Raw genomic sequence first — 22,238 nt, 5'->3', positions numbered from 1 at the left:
CCACGAACACCTTGAGTTATCCCCACAGTAACTTTGGGGGCTTAAAAAGCCTGCTAGAAGGGAATGATTCAAAAATACTAACTCAAAGCAATACTATAAAATGAGTACTAAAATAAATTAAAGCAAAGAATATAATTGGTCTTTATTCTCAGTACGCATATCTGCAAGGTACATACCCACCAGAGTATTGTGAGGATCTATGCCAAGCCTGGTCTCTCATGTATCAGAGAAGAAAAAAAGCAAGTTCCCTAACATCTCAGCTGGGTCACACTGGTTTAATGTTACCACTGAAAAATGATTGACAAGTATGTATTAGGCGAATATCATTTTAATGGCCACATAATCAGGAGAATTCCCAGGCAAATACACATACACATGCACATAAACACTCACTCATTCCTCTTTACAGAATATAATATTTAAGCATGAAATGGACTTTGTTCTTTTGGTAGTAATTTCTCTTTTGCTGTTCCCATTTTTTTTTTCTTGTCTGAGAATTGATTACAAAGTCAACTATTGAAAGAGGCAAATTTGAAGGGTTTGAACAATTTAAAAATACATTTACAGTACTCAATGGGAAAAGAAAGTAATTCTTTCTTGTGTTGATGAAAACCCTACCTTAAGGAAGAAAAATGCAGTGTCACATTACAGAGACTGCAGAAGAGAGAAAGGAACATAGTTGCATTCGTGCACCTCTTTGTATCTTCATCCATAGCTCTAAGTGCATCATTAATACTATAGCTATATACAGAGTAATTGGAACAGAAGATGTAAAGACATATGGCCATTTGGTCTTCAAAGTCCGGGAAAGACATATGAAATAGAATCAATGTTTATCTGGTTTTCTATTTTCCAATTGCCTATTCCTATCCCCTTTCCTTTGGGTTTTCTGTCTTCTTTTAGATTCACTGGAATTTTAATCTGGTTTTCACATTTGACATTTCTCCTCTCAGTGAATTTGTCTGCTCTCTATTAATTTTATTTGTGAAATTCTTTGTTGAGTATAAAATGTTGATTTTTATATAATTAAGCTGGTACATTGTTTACAACTTTTGTTTAAGGTATCATGAAGGATTATTTCTCCACTCATAGGGCACAAAGCCCTCTCCTGTGTCTTCTTCTTTGAACTTTACAGTTTTGCCTTTCCCATGAACATCTCTATTCCATATGCATTTACTGCTGTATGAAAGGTGAGTTAAGCACCCAAGTTTATTCTTCTTCCTAAAATGCATTGTATTTCCCAACATCATCTATAAAACAATTGATACTTTTCTAATTTTTTTCTGTAATGTTCATGAATAAGTGGGTCAATTTTGTGTTCACAACATCCAGAATAGTAGCTAGCCTCTTACAGCTATTGAGTATTTGAGATGTGTTTTACATCTAAAATACATACTGAATTTCAAATTTTTTTCATTGAGAAAATTGTGAAGTATCTCACTAAATTTTTATATTGCTTACATATTGAAATAATAACATTTTGGTTACACTGGGTTAAATACAAAATATTATCAACATTTATATAATCTTCTTTTCCATAAAGTACCTAAGCAAATGTACAACCACATATGTGTAGCTTGCATTATATTTCTTTTGAACAGTGCTATATATTTTGCAATATTAGTTCCTACAACATATGCCATACTAGTTTTATTACTAGAATTTGTTTTATGATGATGTATGAGCAATTTCACTTTTTAATTTTTTTTTTTAATTTACTTATGAACCTTCCTTTTGAAAGCTATTTTTGTATTCCAATTTCTCAGAAAAACTGAGCTGGCATTTTTATTTTGCATGGACTGAACAAACAGGATAGTTCAGTATAAATGATATAATTAGGTATTAGATTATACTACTCAGGAACAAGGTCTATCTCACCCTTTAAGAAATTTTTCTATTCTTTTATAACTTTTAAATTTTCTTCACTCAGGTATTATATTTGTTTTTAGGTTATATCCTAGATTTTACATAAAATGTTTTTGAGATTGTGGATGAAATATTTTTTCTCAGCTTTTGTTTTTTGTTAGCAATGAGGGTGTATTGACATATTTTAGTTCATGTGGCCTGTAACCTAGCTGAATTATAATTAAAGAATTTATTTCTTCATTCTGTTGTATTTTCTGAGTATATGTTCCGCTAATAAAGATAATTTTTCTTTTCTTTCCAATGTTTATACACATAATGTTTTGTCATTCATTATGTCTATGGACTGCCAATACTATAATAAATCATATTGTAATAATGGATATTCTATTGTGCTCACAGTATTAATGAAAATTCAACTAAACTTTCTCCATAAATTTTAATATAGCATTTTTAGCTTTAGTTTTTATTTGCTTTTTAATATATGTTTATTAAGTAGGGAAAGTTCTATTCTATATCTTATGTTCTGAAAATTTTTATCTTAAATGTTTTCCAAAGCTTTTTAGGGAACATTTATTAAGAATTTATTAATAGCTTTTTTCTTCTTTATTGTAAAGATCAACTTTCTGATGTTAAACCATCCCTGAATTCCTGCAATAAATAATGCATGATTTTTAAATATATGGCTAATTGGTTGACTGATTTTGAAAATAAGCTGAAAAAATAAATCAATCTGGCCAGGCACGGTGGCTCGCGCCTGTAATCCCAGCACTCTGGGAGGCCGAGGCAAACGAATCATGAGGTCAGGAAATCAGGACCATCCTGGCCAACATGATGAAACCCCGTCACTACTAAAAATACAAAAATTAGCTGGGCGTGGTGTCGTGTGCCAGTAGTTCCAGCTACTTGGGAGGCTGAGATAGAAGAATCGCTTGTACCCGGGAGGCGAGGTTGCAGCGAGCTGAGATCGCGCCACTGCACTCCAGCCTAGCGACAGAGCAAGACTGTCTCAAAAATAAATAAATAAATAAAATAAAAATAAATCAATCTTCCCCTCTTTTAATTCTAGTTTTCTAATTTTTTTAACTTTACGTGTTTTACAGTATATTTTCTGATCTTCTTGTAAATCTTGTAAAAATCGTAAAAGCTAATAGGAATGATCCATTTCTTGGAAATATTTTAGAATCTATCAGCAACATTACTTGGACTTTGAGTTTCTGTGTGTGTGTGTGTGTGTGTGTGTGTGTGTGTATTCTACCCCGGCTACTCTTTTATTTCTATTTCAATTTCTTAAGTGGTTATCTATTCACATAGTCTATTTCTATGATTTCTGTTTATGTCAAATATGTGCCACTTTACCCTTCTTTTCTTAGAAAGTAATTCATTTCAGAAATTCATTCATTACATTTGTTTCCAAACAAATTTAGTAGCATATAGTTTATTTACATGTTTTAAAATTATTTCTCTGTCTATTGAGTATGTTTGTAGTATTTTCTATAGTTTTCATTTGGAATTTTGATGGTTTGCATTTTCTCCCTATTGCATTTCTCCAATATTCTTGCCAGAGGTTTTTCTATCTTATGAATCTTTTAAAGATACATGGCTTTTCTGGGACAGGGAGGGGTTTTGTTTGCTTGTTTTTAGAAGGGGGATCTCTCAGAGATATCTGACTTGACATGTATAACTTACTATAAAGTTAACTTACAAATTCTTTTTTTAAAAAATAGTTACATCTCTTCCCCTAATTTGTAGGATAGAAGACTATGTTGTTTGTTTCAAGTATATTATATTTTAACAAGCATAGATTTAAACCTAGACATTTCTGAGCACTACTTTAACTCAAATTTTAATGTAAAGTGTTTTTTGCCATTTAGCTTTAAGAATTTAAGAATTCATCTTGACCTTTTCTTTAACTCAAAGATCATTGTATAGATTTTAAATGTGTATTTAATAAGCAGATATATGAAATTAATTCATCTATTCTTTTATTAATTTTATACATATGACACTATTTTAGAAGACTATGTATTCTGTAATGTGCTATCATTTCTTACAAATGCATCAAAGTTTTCTTTCTGACAACTTTTTGTAAAACTCTCATATAACTTGGAAATGATTTTGTTTGTTGAATAGAAAGTTCTTCCTGAATCAATTTGATTTTATTAATAGCATTATTCAAACTTTTATTTTTGCTTCTTTTTGTCTGATGGATCTAACTGTTTCTAAGAAACTGGAATTAAAATACCAAATTTTGACCAGGCATTGTAACTCATACCTGTAATCCCAGTGCTTGGGGAAGCTGAGGCAGGAGGATTGCTTGAGGCCAGGAGTTTAAGACCAGCCGAGGCAACATAGAAAAAATAAAAATAAATAAAGCAGCTGGCCATGGTGCCACATGCCTGTGGTCCTAGCTGACTGGGAAGCTGAGGTGGGAGGATCATTTGGGCTCAGAAGTTTGAGGCTGCAGTGAGCAATGGTTGTGCCACTGCACTCCAGCCTGGGTGACAGAGCAAAGACCCTGTCTCCAAAAACAAATGAACAAACAAACAAATAAAGTTTTTTGATATTTTAAATTTTTTATATGCTTCTATCAGTTGTTTTGTCACATATATTGCACTCTATTTTACACATATATATGCTCATAATGATATTGCATTCTTGATCTATTGTTTTTCTAGTATATATCATCTCCCAATACATTTTTCTATTCATAAATCTGATCTACTTTTTAGTCACTATACAGGTGTAACTTACTTGATTGACTTCACTTTATAAAATGAAGGTTTGTGGAAACCCTGCATTGAAGCAAGTCTATCAGTTCCAATTTTTCCTAACAGCATGAGCTCACTTTGTGTGTCTGTGTCACATTTTGCTAATTCTTGCAATATTTCAAACTTAGTATGTTTTTATATCTCTTAAGTGATCTGTGATTAATGATTTTTGGATGTTACTATTGCAACTGTTTGGGGCACCACAAAACGCACCTATATAAGACAGGGAACTTAACCAATAAATCCAATAAATATTGTGTGTGTCCTGACTGCTCTACCAAACAGCCTTTTCCCCATCTCCTTCTCCTCAAGTCTCCCTATTCCATGAAACACATCAATATTGAAATTAAGCTAATTAATAACCCTACAATGGTCTCTAAGTGCTCAAGTGAAAGGCAAAGTCATGCATCTCTTACTTTAAGTTAAAAGCTAGAGCTAATTATATGAAGTGAGGAAGGAATGTCCAAAACTGAGATAGGTTGAAAGCTAGGCTTCTTATACCAGTTAGCTAAGTTGTCGAATGCAAAGGAAAAGTTCTTGAAAAAAGATTAAAAATTCTACTTCAATGAACAAACAAATGATAAGAAAGCGAAACAGCCTTATCCATGAAATGTAAAATATTTTAGTGATCTAGATAGAATATCAAACCAACAGCATTCTTCTAAGCCAAGGCCTAATCCAGAAAAAGGCCCTAGCTCTCCTCAATTCTATGAAGACTGAGAGAGGTGAGGAAGCTGCAGAAGAGATTGAATCTAACATTGATTGGTTCATAAATTTAAGGAAAGAATTCATCTTCATAACATACAAGTGCGAGGTGAAACAGCAACTGCTGCTGTAGAAACTGCAGCAAGTTGTCTAGAAGATCTAGCTAATATCATTGATTAAGGTGGCTACACTAACAGATTTTCAATGTAGATAAAACAGCCTTCTATTGGAAGAAGATGCCATCTAGGACTTCCATAGCTAAAAAGGGGAAGTCAATGCCAGGCTTCAAAGGTTCGAAGGACAGGCCGACTCTCTTGCTAAGGGCTACTATAATTTGGATTTACTGACCCCTCCAAAATGGGAGTTCTTTGGGTCACAGGAGCAGATCCCTCCCGAATGGCTTGATGCCATCTTCATGGTAGTAAATGGGTTCTTGGTCTATTTGTTCCCATAAGAGCTGGTTGTCTAACACCTTGTACTTGCCTACTTGCTTCTTCTCTCGCTATGTGATTTCTTCACAGCAATTTCCCTTTTGCCTTCTGCAAGAGTGGAAGCAGGCCTAAGCTCTCACCAGACACAATGTTGTGCCATGCTTCTTGTAAAGCCTGCAGAACCAGGAGCCAAATAAACTTCCTTGCTTTATAAATTACCCAGCTTCAGGTATTCCTTATAGCAATACAAATAGACTAGGACAAGGATACTGCATCTGTTGACTTTAACTTGAAGGCAATGTTCATTTACCATTCCAAAAACTCTAGGGCTTTTAAACGCCATGCTAAGTCTACTCTGCCTGTGCTCTGTAAATGGTACAACAAAGTCTGGATGATTGTACAACTCTTTAAAGCATGGTTTACCAAATATTTTAAGCACATCAACGAGACTTACTGCCCCCCAAAAAAGTTTCCTTTCAAAATACTAATGCTCATTGACAATGCGCCTGGTCACCCAAGAGCTCTGATGGAGACATACAAGATTAAGTTGTTTTCATACCTGCTAACACAAAATCCGTTCTGCAGACTATGGATCAAGGAGTAATTTTGACTTTCAAGTTTTATTAAGAAATACATTTTGTAAGCCTATAGCTTCTATAGATAGTTATTTCTCTGATGGATCTTGGCAAAGTAAATTGAAAACCTTTAGAAAGGAGTCACTGTTCTAGATGTCATTAGGAACATTTGTGATTCGTGGGAGGAGGTCAAAATGTCAATGTAAACGGGTGTCTGGAAGAAGTTGGTTTCAATCCTCATAGATGACTTTGAGGGATGCAAGACTTCAGTGGAGGAAGGAACTGAAGACATAGTTAAAATAGCAAGAGAAAGAGAAATTCAAAGTGGAGCTTCTAATTCTATGTGACTGAATTGCTAAAATCTCATGATGACACTTGAAAAGATGAGGAATTGCTTCTTACGGATGAACAAAGAGAGTGATTTCTTGAGATGGAATCAACTCCTGGTGAAGATGCTGTGAACATAGTTGAAATGACCACGAAGGATTTAGAACATTATGTAAACTTCATTGATAAATCAGAAGCAGGGTTTGAGAGGTTTGACTCCAATTTCGAAAAACATCCTACTGTGGGTAAAATGCTCTCAGACAGTAATGCATGCTACAGAGAAATCGTTCATAAAAGGAGGAGTTCATTGATATGAACAACTTCATTGCTGTCTTACTTTAAGTTATTACCACAGTCACCCCAGCCTTCAGCAACCACAACCCAAATCAGTTAGCGGCTATCAACACTGAGGCATGACCCTTCATCAGGAAAAAGTTTATGATTCACTGAAGGCCCACATGATCATTAGTATTTTTTAGCAATAAAGTATTTTTTAAATAAGGTATGTGCATGTGTAGACATATAATAGACTACAGCATAGGTCAACATTACTATTTTATGCACTGGGAAAACAAAAAACTTTGAGTGACTCATTTGATTGTAATATTCACTTTATTGTGGTGGACTAGAATCTAACCCACAATATCTCTGAGGCCTGCCTTAATGGCTTTCTTTTAGTTCATATTGACTTAATCTAATTTTTTTATTTTTTATAATTAGCTTTTCTTTTTCCTATTATTTAAAGTATGATTCATGCAGACAGCATGTTGTTAGATCTTGTGTTTTTAATCCAGTAGTCTGGTAATTGAATTCAACTTATTGATATTTACTCTAGTTAATATTATAGTAGGACTTCCTTTGGCCATTTAACTTAATATTTTCCATTTCTCTCACTTTCATTTCATTTTGCTTCCCCTGCCTCTATGGCCTTTCATTGCAAAGATTGTTTTTTCCTCTTTTTTTATTTGAAAGGTATACATTCTCACTTTTTTCTTTTTATGGTTAAATACAAATTAAATTATAAGAAACATTAAGAACATCACAAAGACTGCTGCTTACATTCATTTCTCCATATGAGTATTTCAAACATCCCTCTATAATGTCCCTCAAACAAGAAAAGCAGTATAGCATCATTTTTACCTTTCTCTGGGCTTCCCTTACCTTCCTTATTAAGAATTTTAACTGTGAATTATTATAAATATACAATTAATCTGACCCTTTTTTTTAAGACATTAAAATACCATTATCATACTTTCAGTATATTTCATAGCATATTTACTTATTTATTTATTTATGATATGCTATCTTAACAAGTGTTTTCAAATGAGGTTTTTGTATGGTAAACCTTCCGATGTTTTATGTACCCCAAAATATCTTCATTGAGACTACATGCAAATGTTAATTAACTTAGCAGGTTTTAAAATTCAGGGTTTCCATCCATTCTCCTCCTGAACTTTGAAGTTATTACTTCCTTATCTTCAGAACTGCATTTCGATTGAGAAACCTGATGTTCACATGACACCTATTGATGCAGAGTTCATCTACTCATTCTTTCTTTCTGTGACTTTTTGAATGTTCTCTTTGTAATGTTCTTAATGTTTCTAATACATTTTTTAAATGTGGGGTTTTCCTCTTTCCTATCCTGTTTGCCACACTTTATGGTTTTAATCCAGTGACCTTTCATGGTGTTCACAAATGGCCTTTATTTAAACTCACTTGTTCCTGCTTCAGATTATAAGTATTCTTGCATTTTGTTTTCCAACTACTTAGTATGCTGGTTTTAAAATCTAGCACTGTTTATTTTTAATTAAGTCTGAAATTATGATTTTGATATATTCTCTTTTGTATGATCTGCGTGCTCCTCAAATGTCTTGCTACAGTCCCTGGTGCTCACATTTTTCTCGGGTCATAAGCAGGACCACCATACATGACTCTGCCAATTGAAACTTGCATACGCATGCACAGTTGAAAGGACCAGGAGACCTGAAATGCACCTGTGCTCCATCACCAAGTTGGTGCCCTGGCACAGGGCTACATTCTCCGAGAAATCAAAATGAACTTTTCTTCACTCAAAGGAGTCATTCACTCGTCAAGCCAGGCCATATGAGAATATTTTTTCCTAATTTGGGGATCCAAAATTAGTACTTGTTTCTAGTTTTCCTGCCCAGAAGTTGTGCCTTTTATTTTACTCTTACAACCTGTCCATCTTGTGGCAAATACTTTTTCTAATCTGTTCATCCGGAAAGGTACTTTTTCAAATGAAATTTTGAGTAGGGTGACCATGTGTCCTGGTTAGCCTGGAACATTCTCAGTTTATACCAACTGAGCCCAGGTAATTATTTTTCCCCTTTTCACTCTCCAAAGTGTCCTGGTTTTAATAATAAATTATATGGCCATCCCACTTGTAGGTTCCCAGTATGTAGCCTAGGATATGACTTCAATTGTTAATTTGTACTCAAGGAAGGATGGTCAAAGCCAAGGCTCTATTCTCTGATTCTCTTGGTGAATTTAAGGAGAGAGGATTTGCCTTGGAATGGATGACCCTTAGTCCAATGATCTTGGCTTGAATTTACCTATTTGTTGCCTAACCCGAAACATTTGCAACTCCCCCTGTCTGTCGTCCCTGGACATTGCTCTTCTTCAAAGGCTTTACCCCTTCAATCATATAACTTCCAGAACGTAGGAGAAAGTAGAAGGCAACTCTAAAGGCTCAGGCAGTCTATTTACACATGAGCCACACTTTAATGATGCCCTGCTGTAACCTGGAGACAAAACTCTGCTGGGCAGGTGTTTTTTTTTTCTTTTTTGAAGCAGCACCACTCCAGAGTTTTCTCTTAACTGATCTCCTAATGGGAACTCCTAGCATAAGCCTGCCTAGACTTCTTTTGCCATTCCATGCCCAGTCACAACCGCCTTCCTCTCCCCAGGAGTTTCTGTAGGATTTAACATTCATTTTTCAGATAGAGATACATTCCTCTACTTTCTCTGACATTGATACAGTTGGATTTTGTAGAGGCAAACAACACCTGTGTCAGTACTCTCTCTTCCCAAAAAACCAAATATCCTTTCTGTCCTTTATTTTCATAATACCATTGACTCCAAAGAGCAAGCCCACAGCTAATAATTGCAGGTCCTAAAACAGGAGAAAATACAAATCCCTACATATCACATATATGCAAATGTTGACAAGTTTTAATTCTACTAGAATCTGTTAAGTTGGTTTTATCCTCTTCTCTTGAAAATATGCTTAAAAAGAACTTTAAAGGGCTGGTTAAAATTTTGAAACATATCAAATTTTTTATATAATATAATATCAAATATAAGAGCTGGTCATAATCAACAGCCTCCCAAACAGAATGAGCTATATAATTTTTAGGGCCCAGTGCAAAATAAAAATGTAAGGCCACTATTAAGAAAGCAGAAGCAAAATATGATTAAATGTACTAAAATATGAAGTTTTTCCTTTTCTTTATCAACGTGTTCTGGGTTTTTGTATTTGCTATTTGAATAAAGAACAATTAAAATTTTAAATGTTTAGCATGAATCTTATATCCTCATGTTACACAATGCCAATTTAAATGCAAATATTTTTATATTGTAATATGTTTATAGTGAACCTTTTTATATTGTACATTGGCAGCTTTATATGCAAATATAGGCACATTTAACTCGTATGCAGAGTGACCTAAGTGATAAGATTTGCATTGCATAGCTCATATATGAATACATATTTCATTGTTAGCACAATAGTGGAAAAACTGCACAAAATTAATTCAACTCCTTTTTAGTTCCCTTTTTTGTGTGTGCATGTCTACAAAAATTTCTACCTTTTGGCTTGCTGATAAGTCAGGAAGTACTAAAAGGAAAAGGAACTATGAATTGTCCTATCTTTCTCATTCCTTCTATGTTATCATTTTCAGTGTAAATGATTGGCTAATAAAGAGAATTAACATGCACAATAAAGAATATGCTAGGGTTCTTTGATAATTTGTGTTTCTTAGAATGCAATTGCACTCTCTCCACATTTAAAGCAAGTTCTGGTTCAGATGAAAAGCTTAGCCTCTCAGGGCTGTTAGCAATCCCACTTAGACATAGACCTAACACGTATACTTGTATTGCTTCGAGTCTCACTGAAGTCCTATTCACTGTGGGTCTACTAGATTCTGTGCCAGTGAGGCACCATGATGGTGTATGCAAATGCAGTGGTAAAGAATGGCGGTGGACATCCACATGTCATGTACTTCCTCTATTCATGTGTATGCTTAGTTTTCTCACTAGATTTGATGTTTGAAGAACAAGTTCAAGGATGAAATTATTAAGAATACCAAGATAGCAATAGCAGAGTACTAATCTAAGTCTGGAATCTTTCTCTGTGTAGATGCTTGTATGATTACACAAGTTACATACCAGTAAAGCCAGAAGTAGGTCTACCCCACTCCTCTTCCCACCCCTGGCTCCATACTGAACACTAGCAAGCATATTTCAGTTCACACATCCAGGTTATATTTCATTCTCTGCAAACAGCTATGTGTTGACCACCTATCCTTGGGAGGACAGAGTTAGGGAAGAGGCCTGTGCAGGTACTCAAAGCAGACTTAAAGCCTTTGGCAGGAAGTTTCAGGATCCCAAGCTACCTAGATCATGGTTTAGATACATAGGATCTGGTCCATGCGGGCATGTGATCTAGATCCCTGATCTCTTTATTCAAACAGGAGGGGAGTAACCAAGGCCAGACTGGAGTGGGACCCTCTAAAGCACAGGGCTCACGGAAGGGACTCCATGTCTCTGGGTTTAGGTAACGCCAATCAGTCAGCCAATGCCATCAATGTTTTTCTCATTCTCATCATAACTCATTTTTTAATTTAGCATTTTACATGTTTTATCTCATTTTGAATTTTTGCTGTATTAGTACCATTTCCCTTTTGTTACATGGATGTCTTTTCACTTTTTGTACATGTCCTTTCTTCAATTAATTTTATTGGAGAGATACTTGAGGAGCCACAAAAGTGTCTGTAGACCCGTGTTTGGTTTCTCCCATACTTACATTATTAATAATGGTATTGTCAGAATTTCATTTTCTGATATTACTGTGAATTGACGCAGCTAAGTGAGACATCTAGAATTAGAAAATTGCAAAACTTTACAGTCTTATGCGATCTATGACTCAAGTAGTTACTAAGAGGCTTGTCCTATGGGTACCAGGTAATTGGTGGTATAAAGGTTAGGTACCAGACCTCCCTCCTCCCAGTCTAATGCCCTGTACTTATGTATGCTTTTTCAAAGCAGAATTAGTCAGTGATATCTTGATCATTGACCTCTGGGTTATGAGGCTAGCTCACATCACTGATGAAATACAGCTCAGGATGTGAGGGTCCAAGAGATCAATCAGACCCAGTATTAATACTCTGACAGGTATCTGAAAATATGTACAATGTGTTCCTGTGGAAGTCATTGCTAATCAAAGTCTTCTTTCTCCTAGACCTTTATACTTCTTTCTTCCATTAACAATGAAAATTGGGGCCAGGCGTGGTGACTCATGCCTGTATTCCCAACACTTTGGGAGGCTGAGACGGGCAGATCACCTGAGGTCAGGAGTTCGAGACCAGCCTGGCCAACATGGAGAAAACCTGTCTCTACCAAAAATACAAAAATTAGCCAAGCGTGGTGCCGCACCTGTAGTCCCAGCTACTCTGGAGGCTGAGGCAGGAGAGTCGCTTGAACCTGGGAGGTGGAGTTTGCAGTGAGCCAAGATTGTGCCACTGCATTCCAACCTGGGCAACAAAGTGAGACTCCATCTCAAAAAGAAAAAGAAAAAGAAAAGAGAAAGGAAGGAAGGAAGGAAGGAAGGAAGGAAGGAAGGAAGGAAGGAAGGAAGGAAGGAAGGAAGGAAGGAAGGAAAGAAGGAAGGAAGGAAAGAAGGAAAGAGAGAGAAAAGAAAATTGGCACAAACAATGAAACCTGTAACCATCCCACCTATATAACTTAGAAACTGAAAATATTACACAGCCCAGCATACATATTTAATATTAAACTGAAAACAATGACAACATAGTTAACTCCTAACATTTTGTAAACAACTATTTCAAAACAAGCTTTGGTCAAAGTCCTTGTATCAGTCAAAAATTGCTATTAGATTGATGTAAAAGTAATTGCAGTTTTTGCCATTAAAAGTAATCTAATAATGCTGTGTAACAAGCCATTGAGAACATGGTTGGTTTACACACCAGACTTGCATGGATTAACAGAACAGATGGTGCTGTTGTGCTTTGTGCTGCAGGCCTTCAGGTTCAAGTCTGCAACTGGTGTGTTTTATGTCCTTGGACCAGCAAGTAAGCCAGAGTTGGTTCTTCTTAGGGTGATGTCAGAGGTCAAGAAAGCAAGTAGAGGCTGGGCATGGGGACTCATGTCTATAATCCAAGCACTTTGGAAGGTTAAAGCAGGAGGATTGCTTGAGGCCATGAGCTTGAGATCAGCCTGGGCAACATAGTGAGACCCTGTCTCTCCTTAAAAAGAAAAGAAAAAACAAAAAAATGCAAGTAGATACATGGGACCTCTTAAGACTCAGACTTAGAATTGGCATACCATCACATCTGCCTATGTGCCATTAGCCAGGACAGGTCAAACGACCAAGCCCAAATTCAAAGATAGGGAAAGTCAACCCATCCATAATGAAACCATGGTAAAGGTGTAGCTGCAGAAAGGATGGAAAAATCGGAGACACTGTTTCAAACTACCAGTGGCCAAATGCCAATAAGAAGAAATAATTTTGGAGCCATGCTTAGAGAGATTCATTCTATCATGCTAAAATATATTTGCTTAGTTCACGTGAGCTTTTAAAATCATCTCTGCTGCTTGTTTAATTAATTGCTGTGTGTAAATATTTCTGTTTTCAGGGAATCTGATTCCATCGTTTTATAGGAGAGATGGGTTTTTGATTGTACTTGATTCACTGTTGTCTTTCCTGCAATATGAGTACCACCCAGAGGACCCAGAACAGATGTCCCTTTGCCATTTAGTATTATAGATCGTAGCCATGCGATTTTAGTAAGACTTGTCATCATCCATTCTGGAAACCAATCTTAAAAGCATGGCTAGGACCAGACACAGTGGCTCACGCCTATAATGCCAGCACTTTGGGAGGCCGAGGAGGGTGGCTCATTTGAGATCAGGAGTTCAAGACCAGCCCGGCCAGCACAGTGAAACCCTGTCTGTACTAAAAATACAAAAATTAGCCGGGTAGTAGTGGCATGCACCTGTAATCTCAGCTACTCGGGAGGCTGAGACAAGAGAATCACTTGAGCCTGGGAGGCGGAGGTTGCCAGTGAGCCAAGATAGTACTGCTGCACTCCAGTCTGGGTGACAGCGTGGGACCGTATCTCAAAAAAAAAAAAGAAAAAGAAAAAGAAAAAAGCTTGGCTGAATTGTATGTAAATTTCAAGTCTTTCCTTTGGAAATCCTGATAAGTTTAATTTTTTAAACTAAAGTTAAAAAACAACAACAAACAGATGCCACTAACAGTATTATTTATATTATAAATAACATGACAGGATTATAAATTATAAAGTGGGGGTAGGGACTATAATTATAAATTATAAAGTAGGGGGTAATATTTCCTTGGGTATATTAATTATATTAATATCTACCATCTTTGAAAATGAAATATTAGTTATATTAGTATCTACCAAGGAAATATTAATTATATTAATATCTACCAGCTTTGAAAAAGACCATTTATTTTCTTTTCTTAGTATTCTTCAAATGCATCATATGCATTATGCAGCCCTTACCTAAAGAAGTTTTCAAAAACATTCTACAATAGAAAGTTCCCAGATATGTTTTTTGAAGAAGATTTGGTGGAGGGTGGAAAGGGAAGCAGCTACTTTGAAAATATTTAACAAAACTAAAGCTGCAACTTCGTTTCATTTTAAAAATAGACATTGCACTGCTTCATGTTTTCATTTTATGTCTAAAATACTACGTGTATTGCATTTCATCAGACAGATGTGAGATTCTGGGTCAATTTGAAATTTAGTTAATCATTCATTTTTGGTAGCTACTTTAAAATATTGTTTATATTAAGTTAAATGAAATCAATAAAAGGAAAAATGTCCCAAGCCTTTTATGCAATAAGGTTTCCAGTACAGGCCAGGTCAATTACCCCTCTGATACCTGTAATTGACTTTTTAAATGATCAGGAAAAAATAGCTGTTAGTGATAGTTTTTCAAAGCCAGCTTGGTTACAAGCCATTTCATAGTCTCAGTAGAAAAGTGTTTTAGGAGAAATTAGATTAATTTTTAAAGGCGCTTTACCCTTGGATTTACTGTACGAATTCGTCATCTTAACTCATCATGTCTATTAAGCAATTCCATGTTTTATATATAATGTATATAAAATCTGGCTGTGTGAGGGGCTTGTATTTCGCTGTATCCAAGGCTGAATGAGACAATCAGGGTAACAGGATGTTAACACATTAAACATATTAGTAAATAGGGCTTTAATTTTAACAGTAGGGCAGACTTGCTTCTATGCCATATATTATTTTGTTCGAATATTAATCACATCTTCCAAATTTTCCATGATTAATATCTAATGGTCATATTTTCTAGGCATTGGGAAGTTTTTTTTCCCTTAACTATTTCCTAGTTATTTGATGATGAATTCCTCACAACTACAAATGATATTTAGTTATTTGACACAGTAGTGATGAAATTTAAATTTTAAGGGAAAAATTCCTAAGAATTGCATTATGGAGAACAAATTTTGCATTGGCCAAATGGTTTTACAAGGTACGCCTTTGTGTCTCATTGATAGAACGTAAAGAACCCCTCAGCCATCTCCAGACTTAAAACACTACGTGGTGCAGAAGAAAATATAAATTCCCACCCTTGTTGCTGCCTAATTTTAGTTTGACAAATGATGAGTCATTTGTTACTTTTCAAGAAACTATTTCCCCCAAAATAATTTGCCTTATTTATTTTTACACAATTAAAAGAAAGAAAGAAAGGAAGGAAACTCATGGATAGTTAAATGCAATTAGCAAAAACAATGTGAAGTTGGAGAAGAATCATATCCTTGCAGAAGGCCCAAGAAAAAAATGCATGTGTATTCTCTACATGCTATTACAAAGTGTTAGTTTATTATTTGTTGTATTAAACACACAGACATACAGATTGGGAAACGTAATGATTTCTCTGTTGTTTAGAGACACGGAGATTAAAAGAGGACAATTATCCATCCTTCCATTCATTTAGTAAAATTTGAATGAGCACATACTATGTGCTGAGCGTGGACAGATAAGACATGGAGAAAGCTACAACCTCAGTGACATTAGCAAACTGACATCCTCTTTCAGCTGCCTAATTTTAAACAGTGCAAACAGCTGTTAGATTGAAAAGTTACGTTGTTTATTTTCTTAGTAGAAAAGAAGTGGGAGACTTGGCCTTCCCCCTAAAGCTCCCCAAAGGCTCAGGAGTTGAAATTTGTTGTTTACTGTGTAAAGTAAAAACAACAGTATTTGCATCCTGTTTCCACTGGGGGATTAAAACACAATGGCCCTTAGCTCTAGCTTGAGCTCTGCCTTTCAACCATTTATAATACTGAGTATTACTGCCTTGGAATGAGGAGGCTACAGAACAGGGAGACAATGTTAGAGTTAGTACATTAAAGCAAATTTCTAATTCTGCATAACTAGCATGCGTTTACTTCATTAACTAGCAGTTACATTTCCCACGCCTTCAATTAACACTGGTTTCATTTTAAATGCTATCAGTTAAGACAAGATGCGATAAGAAAACATCATTGCCAAGCAAGCATTCCTCAAACACTGTCTGATTTATCTCTTTGGCAATTCATTAAAATGCAAAATATATTGAAATTGATTTCAGCACTTTCAGGCAGGAATGTTTGTAATAATGTTAATTTACAAATCTCCTTCTTTTTTTTTTTTAAGTCTCTGTGCTGTAGTCGCCATGTTTAGCTGGAGGCTATTTTTATTGTGCAGACAGAAAATGAACAGCGAACATTTATTTCTCATATCTTTCTGAGAAACCTGAGGTGCATGAAGATATTTGTGCTGTAACAGGCATAGTCAATCTCCTTCACTCGCTTTCGTTGCTATATATCACCAGCAAACTCCCAGCTAGTCCTGCTGTAGCAATTAACCTGCCAGAGCTCTCTCCTGTCAAGCTTCGTAATAATAAGCTCCTCCCCCCACCACCCCTGAGAGAGACAGAGCTATAGATTCTGGCTCCGCAACTTCCATAGAGGCTGAATTATTCAGAATCAGCATGATTAAGAAGATGACATGGGTATTAGTTAAAAAGACATACTTTTTTTCTCTCTCCTCTGACTGAGGTTTAAACCTATTAAGGTTGAAAGCAGTGGGGGCAACTGATCTTTCCCTCTTTAGTGCACCAGTCCTAAAATAGGAATCCTTGAAAGACTATTTACAATACCTTGTCAGTTTCCAAGTTTATGAATAAAAAGTATAAATACCAGGAGGGAAGTGTCAGAGTCAAAATGTACAGCTTGTGTAAATCTAGGAACTGGCTAAAAATAATATTTTCACCCCAAAGAGACAAAAGGATCGGGTTTGTTTCAAGAAATTAGTCATGTTTCAATTGTTATTCTTACAAGCAATGAAAAACCTTCTCATGTTTGTGTTTTTTGGGTCAGTTTCAAGTGGTTCAAACTGATTAATTATAAATTTAAAATCCGGATACACACTCTGTCAGATAACAAGTCGTTAGACTCTAGAAATAGCATAGCCCTAACAATAAACCTTGTCTTTATGAGGGTGGCAGTATTATAAATGTCATAATGGATTGCAAATGAACCAACTGTTTACATTCTACTGTAGCACATGAATGGGAGACTAGCAAGCCAGGAAATAAAAAGAGATTGAGGAAAATTTACTGGTACCAAGTCACAGAAAAAAAGCCCAAGGAACTCAATTTCTACGCATTCCCGTCCAATTTACCCTTGCTGACTTTTGGGGGGAAGTGTAGCTTTTGAAACCAATTGTATTATTTCACTTTAAGATGCCTTCTAGTATATTCAATAGACCCATCACAGTTACATGTTCCTTTTTCAGTCTCAAGCTGCCCTCACCATATGAGATTGGTTACTGTCTGAGGACTTTCAGAGAAGGATTTGAATGCAATTTCAAAGGCCAGACAGAGCAGCTTTCAAAACACGGCAAGCTTAGGAAAGCAGGGTTAGTGGCCCAGGAGGGATGAGAGACTGGTTTTCTGTTTCTCATTTCACTTCAAGCTAAAGCACCTTTTGATCCCAAACAGGTGAAATGGAAGCAGCATGGCATTTCTAATTGAATGACCCCACCCATCCAAGCTCTGTAAAATGGCAATTATCAGTAACTACATTATTGCCAGCATCTTCCGCATTAGCCCATGGAGACTGGTGATTCCTTTGAGAACAGAAACACTTTGCTCTTCTATGTATGATTAAATCTAGGTCCACCCATGAGATTTCAGCAAATAGCCAGGCTGCTCACATGTGCTTGTTAGCAGATGGCCATTTTCTGCACATCAGGTATGAATCATAGGTGTTTGTTATGCAAAGATCTTATTTCAAGTTTCATGTCCTCTTTTATCAGCCAGAACTAGAACCCAGCAAAGGGATGCAAAGGAGGGGTACGATTTAACATTACAAATTAGGAGTGTTGCTTTGTGGGGCATTGCAGCTACTCTGTTTAAAAATCCATTGCAGAAGATAACATTACCACTTTGTTATGTTTGCGTTTTCAGATAAGGCACCTTACCCCTGGCCGCAGGTTTCTTATCTCTCTAATATTCATGGAGTGGTAGCTTTTAATTAAACCATCCACAACTCTATGTAACTCAAAGTGTATATTTTACTGCTGCAGGAACCAATAGTCAAGAAAAATTCCATATTTTAAATTTATTTTTAATGCCTGGATAGTTTTATTATCAGTGATGTCATGAACAGTGTTGTCTTACAAAAATGACTAAGTGTTGTGTTTCAAGAGACACACAGATCATATCAGGGGTCCCAAAAGTTCATGAAACTCTTGATTTTCACAGATGGATTATTCAGATTTGACTTTGCCAGAAACTCTTCGAGGTCCGTAATATGTAATCATTTGTCATTTTCCCCAGGCATAATTTTATTCACATGCATGGCAGATCTAGAATGTGGAGGTGAGTCACTAAATTACTGATTTCTCCAAATTAACTATCTGTCTTCTTCAAACATAAAATGCATTGACTTCTGTGACATCTCAGACTCCTGATTTTTTTCCAAAGGTCACATTTTCTCAGCCTTCTTTTCAATTCCATCACCTAGATATTAAGGTCCACACCTCTTTTTCAGTCTTCACGCTCTCTTCAGGTCATCTCTTTGATGCTCAGGATCAAGTTCTATGTACACGTTGATGACTCACAAGTACAAATTACCCACCCGTTATCTCGCTCCTGAAAATCAGAGGCAAATACTCAGCTGCTTCTTGCACACTGGGTATACCACTGGCATTTAAATTCAATATATACAAAATAGAATTCATAATAATAATAGTAATAATGCAGATAATATTTAATGGGCATTTAATGTTTATACTCATAATCTTTACCAAAACTCTAACACGTAGGAGACTGTCATATTCCCCATTTTACAAGTGAGGAAACTAGGGTTTAAAGAGGTTAATTGTCAAACATCAAGTGTTCACAGAGAGTTATGATTTGGACCTCGGTGCATCTGCCCAGAGTCTGTGTTGTTTATCACCACTCCCATGCTGACTACCCTTCGTTTCCTCTTTTCACTTAATTCTTCCTAGTGGTGTTTCTTATTTGGATAGTGCAACTGCTTCAGGGTGACTTTCCTGTTCCTACAGAGTAGGTTGGGTTTCTAGGACTAAAGTCTACAATTAGTTTTTTAAATTAGCACTTGTTTTTCTCCCCCAGAGAATCTGTAATCAGGTATTTGTCTTTTAATCCTCTCAATAGGCTGGGAAATACACTGGACAGATACCAGTCTATTTGAAGTTGAGAAAACAAAGCAAAATAAATTGGTGAGGGAGGGAACAGTTCTGAAAGAGGGAACAGCAAGGACATAAGCCCTGGTGGGGAAAACATAAAATAAAAGTAGCACTCTCAAGTAACAGAATCATTTATTTTTTAAGTTAGAGCACAAAGAATGAAAGTGAGGAACGGCAAGAAGCGAGAGAGGTAGACGGGTGCTAGACCACAGAGGCTTTTACAGGCCATGTTAAAAACCTGAAAATGTATTCTAAGAACAACACAGGAAACACTTAAGCAACGGGATATGAAAACCCAAAGGTCGTTTATTTAATTCACAGTCATTGATGGGCAAAACTGATCATAAAGACTGAAGGCTCAAAATTTGTTCAATGGATGGAGGATGCTGAGGAAGAAGGGCAGAAGAAAAGTGATAAATTGTGATATTTTTACTTATGCATTACAGGGGCAAGTACTCCAGGAAACCCTGTGTAAGATATAAAGAGAACAGGTCTCATAATTGTGTGTGGGGGTGCGTGTGTGTGTGTGTGTGTGTAGTATTTTTGAAGCAGTTTTAGGTTCACAGAAAAATTGAGTAGAAAGTACAGAGTTCTCATATAGCCCCAGCCTCCATCCCCTGACTCTGTCTCAAACAGCCTCCCGGACCATCCACATCTAGCACCAGACTGGAACATTTGTCGCAATTGATGAACCTACATAGACACATCAGTATCACCCAAAGTCCATAGTTTACTTTAAGGGTCACTCTTGGTGATGTATATTCTATGGGTTTGGCAATTGTATGATGATGTGTATCCATCACACCAAGTTGTTTCACTACCCTAAAAATCCTCTCTGCTCTGTCTGTTTATCCATCCCTTCTTCCTAACCCTGAACAACCAATGATGTTTTTACTCTAACCATAGTTTTGCCTTTTCCAGGGTGTCATATTGTTGAAATTATAGAGTATGAATCTTATTCAGATTAGCTTCTTTCACTTAGTGATGTGCATTTAAGTTTCTTTCATGTTGTTTCATGGCTTGAAAACTCATTTCTTTTTAGTACTGAATATATTCCATTCTATGAATGCACCACAGTTTATCCATTTAACAGTTGAAGGACATCTTGGTTCCTTCCAAGTTGTGGCAATTATTAATAAGGTTGCTATAAACATACATGTATAAGTTTTGTGTGGACATAAGTTTTCAGCTCCTTTGGATAAGCACTAACAAGTGCAATTGCTGGATCCTATAGTAAGAGTATGTTTGGTTTTGTAGGAAATAGTCACCAAAAACTGCTACAACACTTTGCATTCCCATCAGCAACAAGTTCTTGTTCTTATTGCTCCATATCCTCGTCATCATTTGATTTTGTCAATACTATGTGTTTTAGCCCATATCATGAAGTATCTAGCTATTGTTTTAATTTCCAATTCCCCAATTACATATGATGGTGAGCATCTTTCCATTTAGTCGTCATCTGTATATCTTCTGTGGAGAGATGTTTGTTCAGGACTTTTGTCCATTTTTTAACTGAGTTGTTCATTTTTCTTAATGTTGAGTCTTAGGAGTTCTTCGTATGTTTTGGAACTCTGTTATCACATCTCCTTGATTTTTCCCAGCCACTTGGGGTTTTCTGCACTCCTTGGCTTGTAGCCCCTTCCTGCCCCTTCAAAGCCATCAGTGCAGCTTCAGTCCTTAAGTAGTATACTTCTGAACTTGCACCTGTCATCACATTTTTTAGCTCTCTCTTTTTCTGTCTCCCTTTTCCACTTTTAAGGACCTTTCTAATTACATTGGGCCCACCCAGATAAGCCAGGATAATTTCCCTTTTTTATAGTTAGCTATTAGCATCCTTAATTCTCCTTTTACCGTGCAACTTAACATAGTCACAGGTCCTGGGAATTAGGAGGTCAGCACTTGTGGGTAGGCATTGTTCTGCCTACCAGTTCTCCATAAGTATTTGCTATTTATTAGTAGGAGTAGGAATTTAAAAACAATATAAAGTCTTTACTTATAAAATGATTAATATTGAGTTAATAAAATCTCCCTAATATTTGACAGCTGCCTTGTTTCCACTTAATTCAAAGCAATAGTTATTTTTTTTCTTTCTTAGCAGCTTAAATGTACGAATCTGTTTAAAGTATTTAACTTAGTTTTCACAGGAACAAAAACTCTTGTCTTTTTTGCACTCACCTGGGGCCAAGAATTTATACAATACTTAATTAAATAATGATAGTGATAATTATACCTGGGATAAATGCATGGGGAGAAGTACAACTGACTATTGGTAAGCATAGAACCCAGCTGGAGAAGCAAGAGAGTTTGGGCTCATCAGAGGAAAGCCAACCAATTGACAGACACACAGCATGAAGTGAGCATTCATCTATGTGCTTTGCAGAGGGAATGAAGATTGTCCATTAATCTGGTAAACCAGTTAAGTGGAAGATTTTTGAAGAAAGCTCCTGCTCTGCTCAAACAATAGAACACAGGCTCTGCAGGCAGACATCAGTTCTAATTCATTCTCACTCGTATCTTACCAGTTAGGTTACTTTGAGCAAATTAATTAATATC

Source organism: Theropithecus gelada, chromosome 15, assembly GCF_003255815.1.
Source record: "Theropithecus gelada isolate Dixy chromosome 15, Tgel_1.0, whole genome shotgun sequence".
NCBI classification, from domain to species: domain Eukaryota; kingdom Metazoa; phylum Chordata; class Mammalia; order Primates; family Cercopithecidae; genus Theropithecus; species Theropithecus gelada.
Note: the sequence above shows the minus strand (reverse complement) of the source record.